At 39.9% G+C, this 16,806-nt stretch overlaps 1 protein-coding gene across 3 annotated transcripts in view; it reads right to left on the bottom strand.

Annotated features, from left to right (window-relative positions):
* Positions 1 to 16,806, bottom strand: part of LOC111646634 (protocadherin alpha-C2-like) — a 125,380-nt gene that overhangs the window by 99,256 nt on the left and 9,318 nt on the right. The gene's annotated exons all lie outside the window — the stretch shown is intronic.

The raw sequence follows: 16,806 nt of genomic DNA on the forward strand, positions 1-16,806 counted from the left end.
GTGCTCAATTTTCCTAATGTATGGCAAGACAAACTTGTATTTACTGTATTCAAGGACAATGGGTAACATGCACATGGTTAATTACGTACACACAAGCACACACACAGAAAGATCACCTGGCCCATCAGACCCAGACGGCCCATGATGAAATTCAGTAATTTGTAGTTTATTTTTAGGTCACTGTGTATACTGCAGTGACCTTACAGGACTTCAGTCTGGATTATCTTTGTCATAAACTCAACATGACACATATGGACTATGATGCTACAGTTTACTCAGCACTGTAAAGATAATTTTTCCTTTAAAAGGTATCAATTCTGCTTTGGGGCGTGCTGACACCATGACCCTATTTTGAAGGCTAAATGAACAAGCCATTTAAATGTTATGAACACCTATACTACTACCAGTCACATGTTTCCAAGAAATAATCAATACAATCTACAATAGTGTCTATTTTTACAATCCATAACTAAACCTTGTACTCCACTGACCACCTCCAACCTGAGAGCAAACTGAGGGCTCAATAGTGGAGATGTTCAACACTCAGGGCCTCCTCCTCCAGTGCCAGATACAGCTTCTCTGGGAAGCCTCTGCGGAGGGGCCAAGTAATCTAGTAACAGCTCTGTATGCAGTGCAGAAACGGTTGAGGATAGTTCGCAAACACACACACAGATGCATGTTTGCTGCTGTAATTGATCAAATTTTAGTTGTTCAACCAAGTTGTCATGAAGAAAGCATTTCAGTTTTTCTTTATGAACTCTGTATTCATTGATGAAAGTCACATTTCCTGAGGATATGATAAGTGAATCTGCTGAATAATTAATACTGAATAAATGGTGGTTAAGAAAAATACACAGTATTTGCTCCCTGTACACATGGAGTGGTGCATAATTAAATCTAGTGGTTAAATACATGTGTGCCTGTTAACCTGCTTCTCTGTCTATGGTTTATTTATCATGTGATAAAGTTAAAGGAGAAACAGAACAGAGCACCGGGAGCTGTGTGTGTGTGTGTGTGTGTGTGTGTGTGTGTGTGTGTGAGCAGTGTGATCAAAGGAGGAGAGTGAGTGGTAGGTGGGGGGCGTGGGGGTTGCATGGGCGGAAGCAGTCAACATCAGTGTTTTAGGCGTGTTCACTGCATTATTAAAGGGCTGCCACCGCATATAGTCACCAAATTAGCTTCTGTATCTCCTCCATACTAATGATCTCATGATTGTCCCTTGCATAGCCATCAGTTGTGTGTGTGCTCGTGAATAAGTGTGTGTTATATGTGTGTGTACTGTACTGTTCATCTGTGTGTAAGTAGATGGGGGAAGGGTGCTATCTGAACATGCTTCAAGGCGAGTCCCTCCCCCCTTTCCTCTCTCCTTCTGCACAGCTCTCTTGTCTCCATAGCAACGCCATCTCAGGCACAGACATGATGCATATGTACACATGCACACACACACGTCACTTATTTAGAAGCCTATGGGTTCATTTTTTAAAAGGCATGGGATAGTACAAAAAATAATACACTGGGTTTCTTACCCACTTCCACATTTTTATCTTCTACTGTTCAGTTTCTTGCTGCCTTTTCATCTCTCTGAGCAAATCAGTTCACATCATAGTGACAGCTGCAATAAACACACAAACTCAGCCAGGCAAACACAACCCACAACTCCTGCATGCATACCAAACCAAGCTGCCCAGGTTTGCAGTTCGGCTGCTCATGCATTGGTAATGTAGCACTGCAGCACCATATTCACTATGACAGATCCACTTTTGCAGCAGTGCCTGCTTCTCTTACCACCCCCACAGCCCCACAGATCCTGACCTTTGCATTCAGCCTGGCCCAACCCACTCTACCCTCTCGGGGCCAGGGCTCTGGAGACCACCCCCACTTCTGCAGTCTGCACACTACATCCTGCTTCATGTGACGAGATACTGACGTCACTGTGCTTTTTTGTGTGGAGTAGAGCTCATCACGGCACAAGGGGGCAACCTACTCCTTGTGCATTTTTCCTTCTTTACTCAGTATCTACCTTCTAGTACTATATTATGCTTATTGTTCAGATCTATTCCTTTTCACTTCTTCTTTGTCTACTGAGGTGTTGCTGAGCATAATTCACTTGTTCACATTTTCTGGTGACAGTACTTGGTTTTAGCAACAGTGTGACTAGAACCACACCCTAATGCAGCAGTACACCAATGCCTTAGATAATGCTGATAAAGTTGAGGGATGATAAGGAGGTAAAAAGATTGGTGTAATATGATAGAAACAGACCACCAGGAAGAAAAATTGTAGAAAAGTAACACGAATGAAGTAAAGTGTGAGGGAGGGAGGAAAATGAGACTAAACTGAAATAAAGAAGTCTAAAAATAGAGAAGAATGTACTTGGTTTACCAGGAGAGGATATTTTCCAAATTGAAAATTACCTCCATATCTGCCATATGACAAGATGATAGGCTATGATAAGGTGTTTTTTTTTTTTTTTTTTTTTTTGTATATTTGTATATTATATCAGTATCCACAGCCATGCACCAAGACAAATAGAACCATGTAGAATACTGTCCCTTTACTAGGTGACTAGACTCACATACGCAAACATGTACACATGAAGAGTTACATCAAGGTATTATCTGTAAAATTTATGAGACATATGATATGATTAGATAACAGGAAACAGAGAAAGAGGTGGGAGGAAAATTAATCACTCCTAGTATTTAATCCAACTACCACTTAATCATTTATTTCCAAATCTGTGCTCGCCTCCACCGGTTTCTGGAGAAAGTAGGGCAGGGGCGGGTCCATGGAAACATGAGCCGGAACAAGATGAAAACCAGGACACAGCAATATGGAGCATGCCCAAACACACGCATGCAAATACCCCAGAGATAAAACAAGAGGCACACCAACCCAGTGTTCACTCATTTGGAAAGTAATGGCACAATGCCCAAAAATCATATAATTAGTTACTCTACTGTAAAACAACAGGCAAGAGAAACAGCATGCTGTTGTTGCCCAAGTGAGTGTTCCATTCATTGGTGTCATGAGCTGTCGTTGAGGGAGACAGGACAGTAGAATTTAGATTTTAATTCAGCATTCAGTATTTACACTACATTCCTAGTATTCCTACATTTTCTACACAGTACTGTGACTGCTCTTTACAATTTTACAGACGTGTTTACACCTTATTTGATGTTTTAGCCTCTCTATTAACCCACTCTGACCATAATTTCCATTAAGTATAAGCACATTCATAAAATTGTCAGTTTTCAAATGATCAGTAGTGCAAAGGGCCCATGGTTTGTGAAATCCAAAATATCCTCCTCATAATAGAACTATGCTATTACAATTTCAGTCATTACACAAAATGAAGTATCATGAAACATGATGTGTTATTGAACCTGTAATGGCAAATCTACAGTAATTAGTAATACAGTACAGTAGTTTACAGTATGGACTGCAGTGGCATTGTAGGATCAGGTATTGTAGGTGATCAGGGTTTGTGTGATTTGCATGTGTTTGTGTGTGTAAGAGAGGTGTGAGAGTGAGGAATGGAAAGGGTGGGAGAGACAGACACAAACAGAAACAAGGTGTGTCTTTGCATGAATTTCATTCATATATACTTCATTGTAAACCAGTGAGAATGTCATTTTTGTCTCACCCTATGAAAAAAAACAAAAACAAACAAACATCTAACCCAGCAAATGTTGTAATAGCACAGGCACAGTCATGGTTTACTTTTACAGACCATTTATCAAAACTGTCAATAAGTAAACAGGATGTATAATATGCTTTGGTAACAGCAAAGGTAGCATAGAAATGTGATTGGTCAGCTACAATCAATGTGACTGCAGTCCACACTCCGATTGGCTCAACAATGTGCCTAGTGACAAAGGCAGTGTCTGATAGATCTCTGCTTTCACCCGTAATTGATTCACTATCTCCCCTCTTGTATCCATGGTGACGCAGATGCAGCCCCTTGTCGGTGCCCCTCCCTGCACCCCCCTCCTTTGCACCCCTCTTTATGAGCACTCAGTACATATGCCAAGGACAGGGCGTTTACTTTTCCCTTTTCACAACCATACACACACCTATGAACTCAAAATATGGGTTCCATTTGACTGAAACACATTTATTTTCCATTTTTGCATATTCACCTATTTTTAAAAAAAGAAACGTTTGATACAATAGAAGATACACACTCTCCCTGCACACCCTCTGTCGCTCTTATTGTCTCTCTGTCTCGCTCTCACACACCGAAACAGCCTGAACCAAACAATTTTTGTGGGATTAAGAATAAATCTAGCTTCATAGTCCGGCATGGATAACCTAGATTTGTCAATCAAACAGTTCACTGGGGAAGAGGGCATGGTCTCTGTTTGGTTTAAATCAGACAGAATGGAAAATGGGACAGGACCAGCCATATGTGGATCAATACAGACACAAAAACTCAATAACAATACCAGTCAATATACTACCGCATACAGAGTGGCAACATGCTAAATAACTGAATGTATTGACACACAGACACACATATTGCACAAAGGAAGTGGGAAGTAATTCCCCCCTTTTTGCCACAAGGGGGAGCCTTTCCACTCTTTTCTTTGTTCTGCATAGCAGTTTCCACATGCACAGACAGACTCACTATTGTCAGGAGGCAGGCAATGCTATAAAGTCTCATATTAGATTAGCACACTCACACACTCCAGAAATTGTATCAGTGGTACAGATACACTAGCAGCCTTGGTGTCTGTCACACATCTCCCCTGCCTGCGGAAATTAAAATGTCAACTCTCCCAGAGGGGAAAGGAGATGTGGATGTATCTAACAATGCCTGCGCACAGCCATCCTCACTGATAAATATCAAAACAAAGAGATAAAGTCAGAAAGATAATAACATCACCCACAACTGAAAACTATGCAGGATATATGGTGTCTTTAATGGAGTACTTGCATATATTGTAGTTTACATTATTCACATCCTGTGGACAAATACATAAAGGCCACCACCCTTTGGTGTCTCATTTATATTTTCCTTGCATCAGCACATTATACCTATATCAGTGTAGTATTGTATAATATCTATTTTTACTTTCGTATTAGTCACGCAGTACCGATTTTGCAGCAGGCAGTGCTGCATCGGAAGTGCATTGCAGGTGCAGGTCTGCTGCACTAGGGCTTGGCCCATTTCTTTAAAAAAGGTCTGAATAATAGAGGAGAGTGCTGGCCTGCAGAGAATCTTATGTTGGGAACGGTTGAAATGGTTTTGTGAGGTTGCTCCACTTTCCACAGAAAATGAAGATAACTATTTATAAAATAATGACTTGCCTACCAATCATTTAAGCTTGAGCTCTGTCACTGCTGCTCTCCCAGAATAGCAAACACCATCTTCCACTCTCATCAGCATCAAAACTTAAACAGCTATGTGGCCGTCTCCCCAGCATGTGTAACAGAAGCTTCTTATACTGTGGTGAGAATGATGAGGATATAAGTGCAACATACATTTTAGCGTGTGTGTGTGTGTGTGTGTGTGGGGTAGAGGGAGTATATATTCAGTTGGCAGTTTATTAGGTACACCATAGGTACTGTTGAATTGTATTGTGTTATTCTGAGTGATGCTTTGTGGTGATATAATTTCCATTTGGTTAGAGTAAATATTAGAAACAAGTATAATGCAGTACAGTTCAACAGTAGCACAAACAACAGCCTCCAATAAACACCCCCTTGTGCCACTGACAATACACCAAAAATTGCGAAAAATGCAGACTTAAGGTTTTTATGCATAGGATTCTAACATGAATCATCATTTCATGAATGAAACTGTGACAGTGAATGCACAGGTAACACAAAGCAAATACATAAAAACAGTACTAGAACACAAAGTAAAAACTAAAATGCCTGGACATTAGCCTGGAATTTCAGGGTGAATGGCATCCTGACTTACTCTATGTGCTGCTGCTTTTCAAAGCTACTCTTCATGGGATCATTAAGATGATTCCACCTAATCGCATTAGAGGAGCACTATACCAGAATTATCACTTTACACACTTTGCAGAAGCCGTAATCCAGGACAGCTGAGAATGCTGACAGCAGTGGCACAATGGAAACAATGCTTTGAGAGGAATTTCCCATTAAAAACACCTGAAGAAACATGGATAATGTTTTGGGAGTATTTGGTGCAACAAATAGTTACATTCTATACAACATGGAGATCTATATATTGGTTTAACAAAAGTAATATTTCCTGCAGGATTATATCACCTTATAATTTGTGTTTATTATTATTATTATTATATATCTTTGTTCCATCAGAAGCAATGTCGGCACAATTTACCAAATCATTTCTCAGTTAGGGGGCAAAGCAAAGTGAGTTAGGATTAAGACAAACATTCTGGAGTAAACAAGGGCTTAGGGAACAATTATACTTCATTCTTATCGCAAAGACCCCATTTGCAGTAGTCTGTAAACAAGCAGACCAAACTCCTTGTTATTTTGGTATCATGTTTTTAACGCCTTTGTTGTCTCTGTTCAGTTTTGCTCCTCTTACTCACATTAAGCAGATTTTTTGCTTCATTATCTGTAATGTGATGCTTAGATTATCTTGCCCAGTATCTAATGTAGATGATTTAGTTTTGGTGTGCATGAAATTATTATTATTTTTATGTTCAGTTCATCACATGATGCCTGATCTTGTTAGCTGCTGCTGATATATAAACTGTCAGACTAAACACAGAAAAACATCATGTGACACTAACAGTTGCACTGAGGCTGGAACTGTAGGTCATGTGCTGCTGTACTTGAGATGAGAGACATAGATACAGAAAGATACAGTTACAACTAAAACTACATCACAACAGCATGTTATTGTGATGGAGATCCACATAAGTCTGAGAAAGTCACCATTAGAATTAAGCATTTAGTGTCGCCATGACATATGTCAAGCCAAACATAGTCCTTGAATATGTGACATGCACTTGCATGACCAAAAATAAAGTTTAAGAAAAAAGGAGCATCTGAAAGAAAGCAAGTTAACAAAGATCAGCTTTGGAAAATGTCATATGAGCAGGCAAAGAATATGACAAAAAGCAAGACAAATCATTCTGCTGCATCTGAAAATGATTATTATACTTCCAGAAAAGATGCCCTTTTGCTTTAAATCAGATAGTTAAATTTTTTTAATTATTTATTTTTTGCAATAATGGCTTTAAAGTTATATTTGAGCCACAAAATAAAGATCAAATAATAATTATTTATCACCAGAGCTCCATCTTTAAATCAGAGTAACATGTATCACATATATGTATATAAAGTGCAGCTTGTTCCTAATTGCTCAATAGAGGCAATAATGTTACTGATGGTAATAGAACACAATCAGTCTGACTTTAGAAATTCTCTTTAAATGAATGTTTTTCATATGATGTGAAAAGAGCAGGACAATAGTGTTTTATTTAACAAAAACAGCAACGCCATTGGCAAAGAGTATCCTAACATTAACCCAACATTAACCAAAATAACTATCTTTCCCTGAAGCCTAAGAAAATTGAGGAGTAATTTGAGTAGTATTTAGTAATGCTACAGAAAGTAGGCCACTTTTCGTAGTGAACCAGCAGATACACACACCGACACAAACCCAGACACACACAAAAAAACTTTTGTCACATTGTTTTTCTTATATTCAGTTATATGCTGTCTCTTCAATATATGTACGTTTTAGGGCGAGTGGGGGTTAAAATGAGGTGGGTGGGGGTCGGGGTGGGTGTACCAATTGAAAAACCTATTTTGAGAACATTATTTGATATAAAAAACATGCCTCTGCTTCTTATGCTGCATATGAAGTAGCCAATTACAGTTACTAAATCCAAGTCACTTGAACCACAAATAGCTGAAATAGTCACTGTGGGTTCATATACAGGACACACACATGCACACAGTAAAAGGACAGGTTCAGAGTCTCTTGTTTTTGGCTCCATGCCTGAGGCTGTGAAGAGCCAGACTAAGGTTTGGTAGTGCTTCCCATCTCCCCACTACTGCCGCAGTCATAAGGCTGAGAGACAGAGAGGTGCTCTGACATATTCAGCTCTACTCACAGCTTCAGTTTGTGGAGAAAGAGGAGCTAATGTTGTGAGGAGAGGCTGTGTCTGTGGTCAGAAAGAGTGAGGAGAAAGGAGGGTGCATGATGGAGTAAAGGCTAATGGAAAGAGCTATGTATCCTAATAGCAATTAGCAATCCAACTACAAATAACAGACTCAAAAGGAAAAGGTGAGGGAGAAGAAATTAGAAAGTAAAAGGTGTCAGCCATTTTCTAATAGCTTGCAGTTACATGGAGAAACAGGAGGGGGCATAAGAGAGTATCAGTCAGAGGAAATAAGGATGCGTAGGAGGAGGTGAGGGATGAAAAAAATCAGAGAAAGGGATTCTTTGTGTAAGGATGAGAATGAGGAGATATGAAAACAATGACAAGGATCGGAGAAACAAAGTAGCAAAGGAAAAGAAACCAGTAAAAGGTGAAGATGAGAGGAAAAACACACAATGCTGTAGGAAAGTGGGGTAGTGATAAAGAGAACAAAGGCAGGGGAAGAGGCAGAGAGAGAGAGAGAGGGAGAGAGCCAGTTGGTGGGAGGAGAGAGTGGGATATGAGTCAGGCTTACAGCATTACCACTCATCTTTCACACCCAAGTCTCATTGTTATTTTCATTCTCTGCACCTACTTGATAAGATGGTGGCAAACATGGAAGAACATTTGGCAATCGACACACATGTAAACACACAAATACACAACTCAAGTTTGTGTGGCTACAGGGCATCAAGTACTCTAATCTCCCTAATATCATGATATAATAATACTAGCACTATCCCTAAATGCCCAAATTCCGACTTCATTTTTTTTTCATGACAGATGGTTCACCTAAAAATAAACACAGCGGACCAACTTCACAAAACCAAACGCTACGTGTGGGATGAGATGACTCACCCACTGTACAGAACAGCTCACTGGCTCACACTCAAAGGGATGACCAGACAACCAAGAAGATGACGTTCACATCATTTTGAAAATAAGAAAACTAATAAGTATTTAAGGCTGTAGCTTTAATCAGTGTTAAAAACAGACTTTCTCTCTGTATCTACATAACCATACCACTGTCATGTAATGACACACTTGATATCAGGACAGCGACTCTGTGTGCAGCCCCGAGAGACCATAAATCAATGAATTATATTTCTGTAAATACATGGCTGAGTGCATACTGACTGTTTTTTTTTCTGGAGAAGAGGCTGTTTTGTAGTAAAACTATTCATCACTGATGTCAGGTGAAAACTTACACCTCTTAAAATTTTTGGAAAAACAAAAACTAATTAGCAGCATGACAGTGAGGCTTGTTTGAGTTCATCTACTTGCTTTTTTGAAAATGCTTGACAGTTCAAGAGATGTTGTCTTCTCAGAGCATCATGCAATTCTTGAACTCAAGTTATAACATGAAAACCGCTACATTTTGAGTCATGCTTTTTACCTTAATAGTATACACTTTGCCTGAAACAAATATCACCTTTAACTCACACAGGCAAGTTCTGCCCAGTGTGATCTGACCACTTAGTGCACTCAACATTGAACTAATGAAGCATATGCAGAAAGATATACAGAGTGGTTTCTTTATTATTTCAGTTGTAGTTGAAGCCTTACAACCAAAGAGATGGTGTAAGTGACTGTTAATCAAGTCTGTCTCAAATCTACGCACAAAGCACACAGAATAGCCTGTAACTAAGAGTATTGTAAGAGTCAACAATACTGTGTTGTTGCTACAAGCCAGTAATATACAAAATGTTTGATTATACAGCTTTATTTATTGAGAATACCCAAACAGGGAACATTCAGAGTGACAAGAATACACTTATAATACGATAAACAAGGCTAAGAAATTACCCATGATGATTAGTGGGGCAGGGGCAAATAGCCACAGGGGGACAAGGAACCCTGCAGTGAGAGACTGGATCCCTCACAGCCAACATCTGATCCCATCCATGCATGGCCAGAAATAAATACAACGTACGGTATTAATCAGACAAGTGTATGGCACTAAGTGTGTGGCTGCATACCCCATCTACACCACAGCGAGCAGTTCAAGGATACTGCTATAAGAAGGCAATCCTCTTACCAAGGCTGCATCCAGTGTGTAAGCAGCTGACTCTGAATTCCCCCTCATCCCTTCATAAATAGTTTCAAGCAGAGATTGTAACCCCATCCCCAAAATCTAGATCTCAGGACACCACACTGGACACAAAAGGTGTACTTAGAGTGGATTTTCAACCAACTGTGTCTTCACAAGTTTTCCACTTGATGGCTGGCTGTCTTGCGCTGACCCCTCAGTGAGTTCAATCCTTCGGGCATGCAGTGATGACCTAAGCACAGCAGCAGATGTTGTGGCTGCATGTGCACTGATGCCAAACAACAGTGTAGACCTACATCTGTTCTGATCTCTGTTGATTCAGAAAAAAAAAGAAATATTTAAACATAGCACAGAGCTAACTGTACTTAACACAGCTATCGAGCACTGCTTATTACATTAGACAGATAAACATATGTTTAAGCCTATATGTTGTTATACACTGTCATTGTGGAAAATTGTTGTTGCAGGTAAATTACTACACTGTCGACGGAGCGGTTCATTCATAAATGAAGCAAAAGAACATATTGGCATAATGCAGCACCCTGAGCAAAGCTCATATCCAGCAAGGACTTAAAATGACACATGATGATAGTGTGCGCAAATGCTTTTCATTAGTGCAATGTTGTTAATGTTCATAGAAGTTGACCGGGCTAAAACCCTGGAGAAAGGCCTCAGTGCCTTGATTCAGCTGCAGTGGAGTGATTCCAAAATGAGAGTGAAAAGGTCCAACCTATAGGACTCATCCACACAGCTCTGAGTCGATGAACTGAGACATAATGAAACTAAGGGCTTATATAACTGAGTGGTGGACAGGGGAAAGGGTCAGACCTGCTCAAACAATACCAGTCATGAAAGAAGAAAAATAAATTTACAGCAGTGATACAAATGTCACACGTGCTAGACAAACATGAATAAAACTGGCATATCTCTTTATCATCATGAAAGACCCAGGTCTGACCCATATACTAAAGAGCAGTGACTAGCCCGAGCCAGTTTACATCAAAGCCACACATGGCTCTGAACCAGTCTCGTCATGTTCTAGGACAAATGATAAGAGTGAAAGGAGTAGTGCCAGGGAGTCTTAGCCCACAGTTGTGAATGAAGCTCCCCATGATATTTTTTGCCCACTGACTCTGCATGTCACATTGTTACTAGTTGATTTAACAATTGTCAAATAGCTGCCATTAGAAAAAAGGTTGTCTTATGTACTGTATGAGCATAATGATGCTCAAGAGTGGGACATTTGGTTGAAATTGCAGTCAGTGTCACACATAATAGAAGGAAACTGCTATCAATTCACATAAAACTGCTGGATTTAAACTTTGATATACAAGACACAAAAGTTAGTCACAAAAGAGAATAGACATTTCACTTCTTTGTCCACTACTTCTCTGTCACTCCACAGTCAAAGCAGTTCACATAGAAGAACAAACACTTTATTGACAAAATACGCCATAAGCTGCACTGCAGCAGTGGCTGTGCTTGCTGACATTCACAATAACACCCTCCTGATTCACCAACCACAAGTCACCCGGATAGTCTGCAGAGTGGAAGTGCTGATACACACACACACGCACACACACACACACACACACACACACACACACACACACACAAAGGGAGAGTACGTATAGTATTAACAACCCAGAAAACAGTACAGTAGCAGCAACATCTGTACTGGATGTAGTTTTTGTGGCTCAATACAATAGAACAGCAAGTAGTTATTTAGTTACTAATCAACACAATTCCAAATAATCTCCAACCAAAGTTAATGTACTATTTTCTCTTTTAGTCAAAGACCCACATCAGCTTAATCAGTGAAGAACAACTCTCAACTCAACCTTGTCAAGTGTAAGTGACTAGTGATAAAAAAACAATACCCCATTACACAGAAAAGGATAGATGGATAGATAACCATTTTACATTGCTGTAGAAAGACTGGTTTGAGTAACTGCAAGTCTTTCATGCTGTAACACCTCAAGCACTGGCCAAAGTGATATCCTACGTCCTGCACACGCTGCAACATGGTACATGTAGCTCAACACTTCATCTTATTACACTCTCTTCACATTTCACTGAGGTGTTGCCAGTGCAGGTCTGGCTAAACAAACTATTAGTATTGTATCTAAAACAGTATTATCAGTAGCAGACCTAAGTTGCTCTATTTTCACCTTTCCTCCTTATAGATATAGAGCTAAGGGGGTGAAATGTTACTTATGAACATTATGTTCGCAGCTAATTACATGCCTCCACAATTCAGCTTTTATCAAAGTTTTAAATCAGTTATAGTGCTTGATTCCCAGATTGAACACTTATGGTTTATTTTTCTGATTGGAAGCTGCAAAAAAAATGCGCAGAAAGGAAAAATAATGTAATAGTCAAGTGGAGGGAGGGCTTATCTCAGTGATCATTGAGTCTGACTGTGGTAAGTGACATTAAATTAATGACCCGATGGATCATAGGTAAACAAGGCTTACAGGAGATGTTTCACACAAACAGAGTGCGAGCAGGGGAATAGAGAACATACAGACTTAAAGTTTGCAAAGCATAACAGTATAGAGAAGGGCACAGATATAACTAAATAGATTAAATCAATGATGTATACAGTATTTTGAGTAAGAAAGAATGAGATACAGTAGCTACAATTGGTCCCACTATTAAACACAACTGAACAGCTATATTACCTGTGTAATTACACACATTGTAAGTACATGCACAGTGTTATTGTATGGACAGTTTTGCATTTTTGGAAGCTGATGTGTCAGGCTCATCTCAGCGGTGAAAGTTTAGTCTGAGATAGAATATTAAACTCTGAAATCATGACAAAAAGACATGTACTCATGATATTGTGAGAAATATTTGGAAATGGTGGTGTCAGGGCTTTGATTAATGGAATTGTTTTGAGTGAGCGTGTCTTTTTTTTTTTTCTCAGTAGTTCACCAAGGGAGCATTCTCTCCTTATGCTCTACTTTCTTATTCTCTGCATGCCTCTTCCTCCATCCATCCAGCCCCCTTTCTTCTGTGAAAATGCCTTTCAATATAAGGTGGATTAGACATATGTGAGTATGTTTGATGTGTTGTTGTGTGTGTGTCTATGTGAAGAAGTGTGTGTGCATAAAGTGCGAACATGACGATAGTAGCTGCTTTCATTCTACTCTGCTGTGTGTGTAAATTAGATTACCATCACTGTTGCTGACCTCAATGTGAGTGGCGCCATCTTCCAACAAAGCTTGAGCAATAAGAAAGAATGTGCCCTACTGACACACAACAGCACAAGCAGCATCTGCAGCCACAACCCTACAGGCATGAGGCACAGTAACACAGAGCTAAAGACCATGTGGCAGAACGAGAGAGGAGATAGACTGCAGGAAGAAAGACAGAAAATGATAGGAAGACAGAAAAAGGTGACATATGAAAGAGGAAACGAAGGACAGACACATAAAGCGGGAAAAGGAGGCCAAGAGTGGGATGGGGGAGGGGGAAACTGAGAGTGATAACAATATGGAGGGTAAGGAATGAGGAGAGTAATAGTGAGGAGACAGTGAGGGAAGATGCAAAAACAGAGGAAGGAAAAGCAGGCCAGTGAATGAAAGAGAACAGAGCAGAGGCAGAACAGAACAGGGAGCACTGCAAGGAATGGTATCTTATTGCATAACATTCATACTGTCTAACAAAAAAAAAGAAGATAGGATTGGACAGTTTGTTGGTGGAGTCGAAAATGGACGGTGAAATGAAAAGGACATAATACAACAGAATAGGTTTTAAAAGGTTCACATGAAATGTGGGTGAATGGGTCAGGGAGGCGGATGCAGAAAAGGTTAGCAAGCAAATGAAAAAGTGAAGCACAGGGAGAAGAGTCTGCTTAGGAGAAAGTTGTCAGCATTTAGAGAAACCACATGAAGTAAGGCTAATTCTCTCAAGCTGCTAGCATTACAGTCCATACAGTCCACTTCTGCTGTAACAGCTGTGTCTCCTCTGTTTCTCCCTGACTTTTTGCTTGTCCTCTTACCCTCTCTCCCCATGACACTGAATACAGTTTGAGGAAAATGCTCTCACCCATTTAACAAAGACAACATACACAGACACACGAAACACGGGGTTCATTGCACTGTGAATGATTTTCAGTGCTGACACTCAGCATGCAAACGCAATTGCACAGATCTGCTGAGCCAGCCAAGCACACAGACAAAGCCACTGGAGCAAGCAGCCACACCCCCGCCAAAGAGAGCATACAGAAGGAAAATATACTAAGAACATACAAGGATAGACATGCTGTATTCAGTGTACAGTCTCCTGTTTTACATTAATCATGACCATCAATCAAGATCAAGTAGACCTAGTAAGAAGTACTTTTTAGATTTTAGTCGCATTAGTAATACAGACAAACACAATGTGTTGATTCATTACTGGACCAAGGTGCATCCTGTGTGTTTTCATTCTGAATGACACTAGTTGCAATCCATCCACTCCTGTTCTCATCCACTTTAGCTCTCCTAGCTATGAAAGCAAAAATACCATGGCAAAGTAAAGTGCCTCACAGTTTCATAAGAGATGTACAACCAGATCACAGTTTAAGCAGAGAGAACTAATGTGATCCACTGATATCACCCTGCACTTTTAATGAAATGCACTCATTTTTAATCACATAAATAAATCTTTTTCTGGGCATCTGCTGTCCAGGCACAGCTTAGCACTGCTGCTGTACTGCAAAAACACATGATCCCACACACAAACACATTCACATAAAATATACATACACGCACACATACACACAAATAGGCAGTTATTGCTTTCTACTAGAGCTTTAAATAAAACTGGACTAGAACTGCAGAGAAAGTGTGCTCAGCCTCCACCTAATGAAGCTGAGCCGCTGCTTTACTCTGAATCTGAACCGATCCTTTCCCTTCAGACTCCACTCTAGCTTACTGATGTATTCCACACGCTGCTCAGTGGGTCAAAATACACCCTCAGCTTTCACCGAAGACAAAGTTAATGACAGTTTAAAATACATGTCATTTTCTAGCTGGGAAATCTAAGGTTGACCCAGTTGTTTGCGAGAAAAGATTATCTCCATACTATAAAATATCTAATTAGAAGATCAACTATTCCTGCCTTTACTATTGCTTCTATATCTGCACCATCTGCTGCCTGATTTACAATGGAGATTTTGTTAACATAATCCATGTGTTTCTATCTAAATAAACCCATTTTCATTAAATATTGTGAGATGTCTATAGATGAGCTCTACAAAAGCCACTTCCCCTCCCCCTCCTCTACTGCTCTCTCTATCCCTCCCTCCCTCCTTCATCCTCTTCCGCTGCTGTTGCTAAGACCGCTGAGTGCATGCTAGTCTGTGGAAACCAGTAGACTCCGAGAGGTGGATCTCCTAGTGTGTTGCTATGGGCAACGCACAGTGTTCAACAGATAATCAGCCATGAAGCCGCATGTAGACCTTCACACGTGTGATAAAACATGACCTATTTTTTCAGTCAGTCAAAAGGGATCAACTGCTCAGAAGCTAGTGTGTATGTACATGAACTGTATTCACTCTTTTACATCACTGTCTTGTATTTTTCAAGTCCAAAGCTCAATCAAATGACAAGCAGTAGAAATATACTGCTTGCTGATTTGCAGTCCTGTAATGAATAAGGATCCCTGCTGAAGCAAAGTGTCCCAACCCCACCTGACTGGTTGTACATTGTGATTCACTGCACATCAGCCGCAGGCTCTCTCCCCTCCTCTCTCTGTCGTAGCTCCAGTCATTCATAGCCCACTGAACCACCTCAGCTACATTAGCGAGTTACTCTGTAAGCCAGTCAGTCACTCCCTTCACACACGTGTCAACCCTTACAGACAGACATGTAGAGCAGAAAAACATGTACTGGTTGTACATGTGTGTAAAATACACACACCATAATTCCTGTGCTCTGTGTTAAACAGAAAAGATACATAATAATGACATGTCTTTTTCAAATGACTATCTGGATATTTAGGTAGTGAAAGAACATTATATTTGAAGTGGAGGATGTAGTTGCTTAAATGATGCAGGTGTTCAGAAAAGCCGCAATATTTATTGTGGGAACAAAATTTTCTTTCAGATGTTTCAAAGATTAGCTTAAAAAAACAGCCAGTGGCTACTGGAATGAACTAAACTTCATTTTATTAAAACAGTGACCATAAACCTGTCCTTACTTCACAGATCTGCTAAAAATGAGGCATTTATTGTGTTTCAAAAGGAATTTATGACCTTCTATGACACAACCACACATGGTCTGAGGTAGGCACATTACACTCTAAATTATTAATAAACAAACTGGTCAGTGCGCGGAATATGAGATGTCATGTAACACAAAGCAGAGAGAGAGATGCAGAGGACAGATGCATTAATTTTGTTTCAGCGAAAAACATTTACTTTGGATTTGTTTATGTGTAACTACTCACAGCAGTATCTCCCTTGTCTTTGAAATTAATTCATCCAATATTTCACAGCGATACACATCAAACATTTCATTCCTTGATGAACTCTTCCCTAATTGAATTGAAGGAGAGGTTTTATCATTCCATGCGGTTCATTTGATTTTTAAGTACATAAAGACACAACAGCATTTAGGTTCCAATACAGCACACTGTACACACAACTGCAGTGAGATCCAACCC

Source organism: Seriola lalandi, unplaced genomic scaffold, assembly GCF_002814215.2.
Source record: "Seriola lalandi dorsalis isolate HSWRI2012SDOR001 ecotype SW California unplaced genomic scaffold, Sedor1 jcf7180002054973, whole genome shotgun sequence".
Classification (NCBI taxonomy): Eukaryota; Metazoa; Chordata; class Actinopteri; order Carangiformes; family Carangidae; genus Seriola; species Seriola lalandi.